Source organism: Aulonocara stuartgranti (assembly GCF_965226115.1).
Source record: "Aulonocara stuartgranti genome assembly, chromosome: 11".
NCBI classification, from domain to species: domain Eukaryota; kingdom Metazoa; phylum Chordata; class Actinopteri; order Cichliformes; family Cichlidae; genus Aulonocara; species Aulonocara stuartgranti.
In genome coordinates, this window is record NC_138947.1 from 12121388 (window position 1) to 12132398 (window position 11011).

At 41.4% G+C, this 11011-nt stretch overlaps 1 long non-coding RNA gene across 1 annotated transcript; it reads right to left on the reverse strand.

Moving 5' to 3' along the window:
- Nucleotides 1–3515: 3515 nt before the first annotated feature.
- Nucleotides 3516–10993, reverse strand: LOC309717673. The gene is made up of 2 exons (XR_014279788.1): nt 10294–10993; nt 3516–5938 (listed from the first exon to the last, which is right to left on the reverse strand). It is a non-coding gene; the product is annotated as an uncharacterized lncRNA (long non-coding RNA).
- Nucleotides 10994–11011: the final 18 nt, after the last annotated feature.

Here is an 11011-nt window from a genome sequence, read left to right on the forward strand (position 1 = left end):
CTTCCAAGGTCACAGGTGTATAAAATCAAGCACCGAGGCATGCAGACTTCTACAACAATCTGTGGAAGAGTGGGTTGCTTTCAGGTGCTCAGTGAATTCCAGCATGGTGTCGTGATAGGATGTCACCTGTGCAACAAGACCTGGCATGAAATTTCCACACTACTAAATATTCCACAGTCAACTGTTAGTGGTATTATAACAAAGTGGAAGTGATTGGGAATGGCAGCAACTCAGCTAAGGAAATGGTAGACCACATAAAATCACAGTGCAGGGTCAGAGGATGCTGAGGTGCACAGGGGACAGAGGTCTGTTGCTACAGACCTCCAAAGCTCACGTGGCTTTCAGGTTAACTCAAGAACAGTGTGTAGAGAGCTTCAGGAATGGGTTTCCAAGGCCGAGGAGCTGCATCCAACCCTTACATCACTAAGCGCAATGCAAAATGTTGAGTGAAGTAGAGCATACCGCCACTGGACTCAAGAGCAGTGGAGATGTGTTCATGCTTCTGCATCTGGCAGTCTGATGGATGGGTTTGGCAGTTTCCACGAGTTCTGTTTGGTCCCTTTGTTCCAGTGAAAGGAACTTAATGCTTCAGCATACCAACACATTTTGGACAATTTCATGCTTCCAACTTTGTGGCAACAGTTTGGGGATGGCCCCTCCCTGTTCCAGCATGACTGTAACCTGTGACCAAAGCAAGGTTCGTAAAGATGTGGAAAAGCTTGACTTCTCGTCCAACCTCACAAATGCACTGGTCAAAAATTCCCCTAAACACACTCCTAAACCTGTGGAAGTCCTTCTCAGTAGAGCTGAAGCTGTTATACTGACAAAGGGTGGGCTGAAATCATAATAACTATGGGTTAAGAATGCGATGTCACTCATGTTCATATGCATGTGAAGGCAGATGAGTGAATACTTTTGGCAGCGTATCATTGTATTTAAGGACCGGCTTGTAGGCCTCTCAAAATAATAATTATCATATTAAATCTGTTCAACAGTGATCCACTTAAAGCCTGCAGAACTGCCCTGCTTCTTTGGACTGCCTTTGCTTTAAAATGATTAATGGAGACTTTCAGTTCAGTTTAACCAATCCTCCCAGCTGGTTACTCCACCTGTAAGGAAAAACATGTACCTGTAGCTCACCTGCCCACTCCACCTTCCTGGAATCCTGTCTGCCTGCCAGCTGCCTCTCTGGATCACCTGCATGAGGACCAGACAAATAAGGTCTTATCTACTCATTCAATACTCGCTACACTTTTAGGATAAAATCTGTAAAGCTGCAGCTGAGTCCAGTCTTTGTTTCTGTGTGTGTCTATTTTTCTATGTTAGCCTCTGTTTTCTCCTTAGTTTTGCCTGTGTCCTCACCTTGTTAATTTCAGGTGTGTCTTGTTACCCTGCTGTGTCAACTACCCTGATTATCTTCGTGTGTTTCCTGTGTATCCCTCAGTGCCTGTCTTGAGTTTTTTTGTGTGTTTTCCTTGTCTAAGTGTATAAAACCCCTGTGATATACTCACACGAATTCACTTCTGGAGATGTTTTGGATTAAAGGAACCCTAATTCTCATTGCTGTGGACCCTCTCTTTCATCATATAAGTCACCTGTGCCTTCTGACCGAGGATAGGAAAATCCTGCTGTAATTTGCCAGTTTATTAAGCACACAGATGTCCAGTTCACTAAGTGTTTTGTTTTGTTCTCTCGTGGACCTTGCTCTTTTGACTGTGACATCAACCTGAATAAAGGTTCACATTGGTTTATCCACAGCACCTTTACTTCCTGAGGCAAATTAAGCTGACAACCTATAAGTGGACTTGTTTGGAAGTCCATGAAATATTGTTCCTGATGTTTACTCATTGCAATTACTCATCATATTATGATGGCAATTAGCTCAGGGATCCTAAAAAATAAATGGTTCACAAGTCATACATAGCAAAAAGCTTAGTTAAACTGAACTTTTCCACAATCAAACAGAATGTTAATAAGCACGATCGATGAGAAAGCCTATTGAGTTGTTTTAAAGTGTTTTAAAAGGCAGTTTTACTGTTTAGGATTTTCTTAAAAGTATGGAAAGTAAAAGTATTCTTAAAAACATGCTTTATGGTAGGCTTATGAGAAAGCAGCAGCATCTACTGTCCAGATAAGTTTTGTCATTCACTAAGACACCAGTGATTTAAACCCCCCCCCCCAAAAAAACCAGCTTAAAATAAATCACACAAAAATCTGTCCCTCAAAAAAAGAACCAAAAGAACCCCAAAGAGATCCCCCAAACTAAGGTGCATAAAGACACCAGAGAAAGGCTCAATGACTGATTGTTATAGAGCATTATATCATATCACAGCTATTCCTGTGTATGTAAATGAATAATATTACTACTTTACAGGAATGCAGGTTGTTTTGTCCAAGTATGTGAGCCCTAAAGTACTCAATATGTAGACAAACACACACGAACACACTTTAGATTTAAAAGGAAAGAACTCCGTGATATTTGAAGTATGTCAAAGGCAGCCAGCTGCTGAGCTGTGTGACCAGTCCAAAAGGTCCCGACCAACTGGTTTACTGATTATAGGGGCTTTGTCCTTTATCTGAACCGTCATTTAGTGTTGTAAGTGAAATGTAAAATGTTTCTCTGTGAAGTGCGAATGCTAAAACCCCCTTAAACAAAGCGCATCCAAAAACCCTTGGTATGGAGAGTGTCATTGTAAGCAGGTCTTGAGAGGTCCAGTGTGAGAGGTCCAGACCCAAAGGACTAACCCATCATGCATCTGTGGTCTTTATTTACCCTTTTTACAACTCATTTCTTCAACTCTACTATTTAGAAAGTGGAATAAAACGAAAAAGTGGAGAAAAACGAAGAAGAGCGCATGGATGGGATTTTGGTGAAAAGGAAGAGTCTGCTGTTTTCATTCAAAACCACTAGAGGGCGCCCTCCCCCCTTCGATGCAAGTGAAAGAGATCATTATAAGAGACAGCAGGAAACATGAACAGAAGCACATGTGAGTTTTAAGATGTTAAATATAAAAACACTGTAGTAATGCCGTTCAGGATTATGGTATGAAATCCCTGTTACTCACACAAAAGCTCAGTCTATCATCTGGTCGGATGTTACACAGAAACTCATCACACAGAGGTCAGGCGATGGGATTTTGAAAGGAAATCTTTATTATAACAAACAAACAACTCTTTTATTTATGTGCAGCCAGTATGACCAGAGATGAAAAATAATTTTTTTTAATTATTTGGTTATACTTTAGGGTTTATATCTTTTCCACATAATAATTTATAGCTCTGTCTTAATTATAATAACACATTTCCTTTATTATATTTAATAATAAAGGAGGAGTCAGAGCTGAAGGAAATTGCCTTCCCGGGTTTCCTCCGTGGCGTGAGCGATAAGCAGAGTTTTGTCCTTTCCTTCTAAGATTCCTAATTATTTAAAGTAACACTCAGGTATGCCGTTCAGCTGGGTTAGTTACAGCGCCGGGAGCAGCTTGGGAGAACAAGGAAACAGAGACTGCTTTAGGTTGCCTTCCCAATCGACTCAAAGGTTTATTTGATACACAGCAGTTTATATAGATGAAAAAAAAAGGTTCGTGTGTCAGCTTTCCCAGTTCAAACCGGTACAGACCAAATAAGGAAACGTCTTCCTGCCTTGTGAGCAAAGAAGTATCCTGTGTGTAGTTTATCAGCTCAGCTACAATTTATGATCATCCCAGCAAAATACACTCCTAGACATAGAATACAGAGTTCTTTCATCAGTGAATTCTGAAACAAACCACCTAGCCTTTAACGAGCCTTTTCCAGGAGATAAAGAAAAAGGGAGGATGGGAGTAAGGAAGTGGTCTCATCTCTGTGGTGTTTTCGACCTTGGGGTACCAGCTTGTGAGTCCTACACATTAATTCTTGGGTCACAGAGAAAGAGAAAAACAACTAGTAGATCGGCCTTATTGAGTAACAGTTTTCCTGTATAAAACAATATTCTGTAAATGCTTACCGTGGTATCAAAATATCATAACAGTTCCCCTCTTTTATTATTTTTTAAAAATAATAACTCAAATAGAAAGGAAAAATCACAAATGTAATAACATAATATAAAAAGCAAATCATAAAATGTAATAGTTCACAACCGAATGTTCAATATACACATCAGGAACATCATTGGTAACATCTGACACATAATCTGGGTCAATTTGTGCCAATTGCAAATACATTGAAGTAGCTGTACTAGTAGCTATACGGGTTATCATTGAACGTACACAGGGTACCACACAACAGACAATAATCATCAAAAACATGCTGCAACGGTTACAAAGGCTACAATTAGTTCCTTCCATCTTCCAAACGTGTCCTGTAGCCACTTATGTAGCCACTGACCGTGACCTGTATTGGCAATTAGTTCTATCTGCAATGCTTCAAGTCTATTCATAGCTTGTGTGAATGAACCGTTAGAAGCGGTGTTATTGGGAATGAAAGTACAGCATACATCAACGGTTACTAGACCACAGGTACCGGTCCAATTAACAGGTAAAGCTAATCTAAGAGTATTATTGCACATCCAATAAGCATGTGGGATTGGTCTGGTCAGGCGCGTGACCATGTGTGATTTAACTAACTCCCCCCAGTCAGTATCATTTAAGACACCCTCTGGGGGAACAATGATCGATTCTGCGCTCGAACTTGAACTGTGTGTGTGTTCCTCCAGATATGATACAACTTCAGCCATAGAGACAGCTAGCCATGTCTCATTACAGCGTGCACCTGGGGAGTCAGAGAAGAATGTATAGTTATCCTTTGTATAATCTATGTGTGTGTCTGGGCCAGTTAACTTTAGTCTGCGCAGACATATCATACTAGTATTAAAATGGAGAGGGATCTGTCCTAAGGGCAGTGAGGGCTTTAACCTATTCTTAGGGCGTTTCATTGGGGCGCAGGTCCCTGCGGTGTCATCAGATAACTTCAATGATTCGCCTAATGGAGTCTCAGGGTTAGTTGGTGTGTGTGTGTGTCTAAGTAGGCAGTCGAGAGGGCTCAGAGTCAACTGTAAAGCGTCTTTAAAGAGAGCATTATTTCCGCTGATTTTCTCTAGTCCCTCAGTGAGGGGGAAACCGGATATGGGGTATCCTACTATTACCTGTTCTGGATTAGCCTTTGAACAGACATAACAGTTACTGTTTCCTAAATCACGAGCGGCTGTTCTGGCATTTTCAAACCAGGCGTTAGCTCCTGTTCTAGAGGGTGCATAAAATGGTTTATTAGTGGCGTCTATGTTGCTATTTACTGATTTTAGGGAGCGTGAGGAGTGCATTAAGTAGGTGTCTTGCAAAATGGAGCATGAGGTATAGTCAGCAAAATATGACCTGCAGAAATGTGAACATGGTTGCAGTTTACAATACAAAATAGCAAAGAGAAATCCTAAGGTTACTGCGATAGATGTGATAAATAACCTAAATATATAAGAAAAACAGTTCTTCAGTCGTCTTCTGGCCTGGTCCCAGGTTCGAGAGACACAGAATAAGCGTCGTATGATGACAATGGGCATTTCATTTTCTCCATTATCAGGATGAAATGAGTCTGGCTTTATCAGGTTAGACATCATGTGGTACTTTTGGCTTTCTGTTCCTGCTGGATGTTTGAGTACCTTGTTGTTGTTCTTTCAGGCGTTGTGTGTTAATCAGTGATTGTGTGTGTGTACATTGGATCCGGGCGCTGGCTCGCCGGAGATGTCGTCTGCTTGATCCGACGCCTGAGATGGTCCGATTGGGCTGGTCTTAACCCTGCTGGCATGAATCCACTGAGGTTGTCCGTCTGTGAGGATGCTGGTTCTTCGTCACTGCCAGTACAGTCTGGGGGCTGGAACACGCGCGGCCTCCCAGAGAGTCCTTGGTTTTAGTGGCTTCTCCAACATGCATCTCCTTGTCTCCACTGGTGGAACTGTGGAGGGGAAAAGCTGAGAGAGACAAACTTTCTGATAGTTATTATTCAGTTTTTCTATCAGGTTGTGAACATCAGTGGACAATGCAATATACATCACCTTCTACTAGCGGTGCCCCTCTGGAAGCTGACCATGGTGTTGGAAATAATCTTATTTCAAATGGAGATAATTTGGTTACTGCAGATTGAGTCATTCTAATCTCACACAGGACTTGAGTAAGTAATTTGACCCAGGTCATTAAAGTTTTAGCACACTTTTGAATTACTTCTAATGTGAATGAAGATCCTCTATCACTGTTAATCTGGTGAGGTATTCCGAATCTGGGTATTATTTCATTGCTCAACTTTTGACAGACTACTTCTGCAGTTTCTTTTGAGGTTGGATAAGCTTCTACTCATTTACTAAATTGATCCACTATTACCAGTAAGTACTTGATGCTTCCTTGTGCTGGCATATGTGTGAAATCAATTTGTAATGTATGAAATGGAAAATCTGGTTGTGGTAAATGCTGATGTTTTGCTTTTGAGCTACCTACATTAGTTCGCGCACATGTTAGACAGGTTGCTAATATGCTTTTTACTGCATGTGATGTTTTCTCAATTACAAATCTTGATTTTATTGCCCCTATTACCCCTCTTTGTCCGACATGACTCACACCGTGAAAATGTCGGGCAAGGACTGGCAGCAGGGAATATGGGAGGGCAATCAAACCCTTAAGATTTTGTATAAGCCATCTCTGTCATCTAAGGTACAGTCATTATTCTCCCAATAGGTGTAATCACATGCAGAGGCTTGCTCTTGTATGAATTTTAAATCAACATTTGTTTCGAAATAGTCTGGGAGTGTAACAAGTGGCAGCTGTAGGGGCACAGATAATACTTCCTGCGGAGGTGGGAGCTGTGATGCAGCTGCAGCCTTGGCTGTCACGTCTGCTAAGGCATTACCTGTTGCTTCGTCTGTGTCAGCTGTACTGTGTCCTTTCGTTTTTACAACTGCAACGGCCGATGGCAGCTGTATAGCCTGAAAAAGTCTTTGAACAAAATCACAATTTAGCAATTTATTTTCCATCAGCAGATCTAAATCCTCTCTGTCTCCACAATGTGCCAAAGTCATGCACAACGCCAAATGCATAGCGACTGTCTGTGTAAATCGTCACATGCTTATCCAAATGTAGCTCACAGGCGCGTATTAAAGCCATGAGCTCTGCTTTTTGTGCTGAGTGAAATGGTAATGAGTGAGCCTCTAGTATGATGTCAGGCACTGTTACCACTGAATAGCCACAAAGAAATGAGTTGTCATTCGGCCTTGAACAGGACCCGTCCACATAAACCGTGGCTGAGTCTGAGATAGGTGTTTGCTCTAAATCTGGACGTGGTGCTGTGGATTCCTGTATACGTGTCATGCAGTCATGAACGTCAAGCCTGTCTGAGCCATCCTGTCGGTCAGAAGAACACAGCATAGGATCAATAAATGTGCTGGCGAATCAGGTGTGCTGCTCGCTTTTATAGTGAGATTTGCATATGTTGTTTAGTTATGTTTGCTAGAATGGTCGTGACCTGGTGATTGGTGTGTAGAATAGTGTCATGTGAGAGTGTAAGCTTCTCGCAGTCCCTTATCATGATAGAGCAAGCTGCTACTGCCCTCAGGCAGGCCGGCATTCCTGAACAATTCAGGCAGCACCTTTGAGTGGCGGAGGTCAGCACTCCCTGTAATGCATTGAAAGAGGCAGTCATTTCTGTGGATCACAGTATTCGAGGAGGCTCGTCTTTTTTACAACAGTCACGCAGAATGTGGTCATGAAAAGAACAGTCTGGTATCCACTGTCTGCAATAGTTCACCATGCCCAGGAAGGACAACATTTCCTTCTGTGTGGTGGGACGAGGGACGGAGGTCACAGCTTTGACCCTGTCTGCAGTCATGGAACGTTTTCCGTGAGACAGTGTGAATCCCAAATATTGAACAGAAGTCTGACAGTACTGCATTTTCTTTGCATATGCTTTGTGGCCAGTCTTTTGGAGGTGCTGGAGAAGCATGTGTGTAGCAGTTTGACATAGTTTTTCACTTTCAGCACAGAGGAGGAGGTCATCCACATGTGGATCAGGGTGCAGCCCTGGAGGAGTGGAGCACCATTGAGAAAGCAGCAGAGCTGTCTATCATGCCTTGGGGCAAACGAGTCCAAGTGTACTGCTTATTTCTATGTGTGAATGCAAATAACGGCTGTGTGTCTTCATGAGAAAAAGGAGCGGAGCATAAATCCACCACGGTAAAATGTGTATGCAATGCATGTCAATATGCTGTGAACATCTGAAACGAGAGGTGGCAGAGGAATGTTGACTGCATTAATTTGCCTTAAGTCTTGTATGAAACGCCATACGCCAGGTTTGTTAGGCTTTGGCACAGGATTGACAGGAGTGTGGGCTTTATTACTCCTGTAGTCAATAAATCTCCTATCATGACATCTAGGGCTGCGGCTTTTTCCGTGGAAATGGGATGCTGCTTGACATATACTGCTTGTTGTGTTTTAATAGGTGTACGTGATAAAGTGTACAGTCAATAAATCCTATATCATTCTCACTTTTAGACCACAATGTCATATTCTGGTATTCAGCTGGCAACGTAAGTGCAGAAATAGTACAGTGGATAGGGTAGGTTAGATCTATGTGACGACATATTTCGTAACCTATGTCTGAGTTATGTAACAAAATCACTGTTTGACCTTCACTTGTGTGAGCAGTTATCATGTTGTTGAACAGTGTGAGAGAAACAAAAGTGTGGCTCCCAGTCATGGGATTACCTGTTAGTGGCGTCTGTACACGTTTTTTTGGCACAGTGTGTGACATAGAGTACCGGACAAAAAGGATGTTGAGTTCATTCTCTGCTGAGGGTCCAGCTGACACAGAGGATGTTCCTTCTCCATCATGTCGGTACATAGGGCAGAGAAAACATAAGCTGTTATCAGTGTCAGCAAACATTTCACCCTTTATGTTAAATTAAATACACAAATTCATTTTTGCTCTGGGTGTCTGCGGCTGCTGGAAAACTGAGCTAAATTTGCACCTCTAGCTTGTCCAACAGTGCATAAAGCGTTTTATGAATACTAGGATAGATTCATCAGGCTTCTGTTTACACATAGTTACTGCATTTAAGTCAATTTTGTCTCTGGACATTGTTAGCAGGAATTTCTTTAGATTCTTAAAGAAATCGGCGACTTTGTCATTATTTACCCTCCTTTTGTCCATAGTGGTAACATTTGATGCATCACGTCGCGGCATTCTATCATATATTTTCTACAGGACTTTTTAAGCAGACTACTTTTCTTATCACAAATGATATTCAACATTTCTACTGACCTGTTTTCTGGCGATAATCGTTCGGGATAAGGCTCCGGAAAGAAATTAGAATGCATTGAATTACAGTCCGTAAGTTGTAAACAAAGTCAGTCACATAAGCACTCCCGCATGTTCTGGATACGTGATCATGGACGTCTTCACCGATTCGCGGACGTAGGTTACACGTAACCGGAAATGGGAGTTGTACTGAGCCGTTATTTGAGACTTTATTTTGTATTTTATTAATTTTTGGTTTTACAGGTACTTTAGATTTTTATCGGACCTGTCTGTGGTCTTTGAATAATTCTGACTCATGTTCAGTGATTTCCAGAGGGGTTTACACGCTAGGAGGATTTATGTTAGTGTTTTCGCTGCGGCACAGCTGAGGTCACTTTAAATTTATTGCTAGCAATTTTTTGTTTGTGTGAGCAACTCTCACTTAGCGAGCAACTTCTCGCTTAACGAGCAACTTCTCGTAAAACAACAGGCAACTTCCTGTGTCTTTCTGCTTTTAATTTACTGCTTTTAACCCTTGTATGGTAATCGGGTCTGTGAGACCCGTTTTCAGTTTTATTTCGTTTTTTTTTTTTTTTAACAAAATTAAATTTAATTATTTACTAGCTTTCTGTGAGTGAGCAACTTCTCACTTCTTAACGTACGTTTCAAGATAACAGACAACTCCCTGTGTCACTCTTTGGTGAGCAACTTCTCACTTAACGAGAAGTATTTAAGACAACAGGCAACTTTCTGTGTCACTTTTCTAAGTGAGCAACTTCTCACTTTTTAACGTACGTTTAATTAAACAATTAATTATTATTATTTTTTTAAACAAAATTAAAATATTCAAGACAACAGGCAACTTCCTGTGTCCACCAACACCACACAAGGGTTAATTTACTTTATTCGGGGACTGAGGAAGTCGTCAGTGTATCTCTCTGGATCACTAAGTGAAACTTCGTCAGCATATCCCGTTTCTTTATGGATCAATCACTGAGAGAGGTATAATAGGTCTTTATATAAATATGAAAGACGCATATTTACCTTCTGTCAGGGATCCCACTTCTGACACCAAAATTGAAGGAAATTGCCTTCCCGGGTTTCCTCCGTGGCGTGAGCGATAAGCAGAGTTTTGTCCTTTCCTTCTAAGATTCCTAATTATTTAAAGTAACACTCAGGTATGCCGTTCAGCTGGGTTAGTTACAGCGCCGGGAGCAGCTTGGGAGAACAAGGAAACAGAGACTGCTTTAGGTTGCCTTCCCAATCGACTCAAAGGTTTATTTGATACACAGCAGTTTATATAGATGAAAAAAAAAGGTTCGTGTGTCAGCTTTCCCAGTTCAAACCGGTACAGACCAAATAAGGAAACGTCTTCCTGCCTTGTGAGCAAAGAAGTATCCTGTGTGTAGTTTATCAGCTCAGCTACAATTTATGATCATCCCAGCAAAATACACTCCTAGACATAGAATACAGAGTTCTTTCATCAGTGAATTCTGAAACAAACCACCTAGCCTTTAACGAGCCTTTTCCAGGAGATAAAGAAAAAGGGAGGATGGGAGTAAGGAAGTGGTCTCATCTCTGTGGTGTTTTCGACCTTGGGGTACCAGCTTGTGAGTCCTACACATTAATTCTTGGGTCACAGAGAAAGAGAAAAACAACTAGTAGATCGGCCTTATTGAGTAACAGTTTTCCTGTATAAAACAATATCCTGTAAATGCTTACCGTGGTATCAAAATATCATAACAAGAGCTTCTTGTAATTT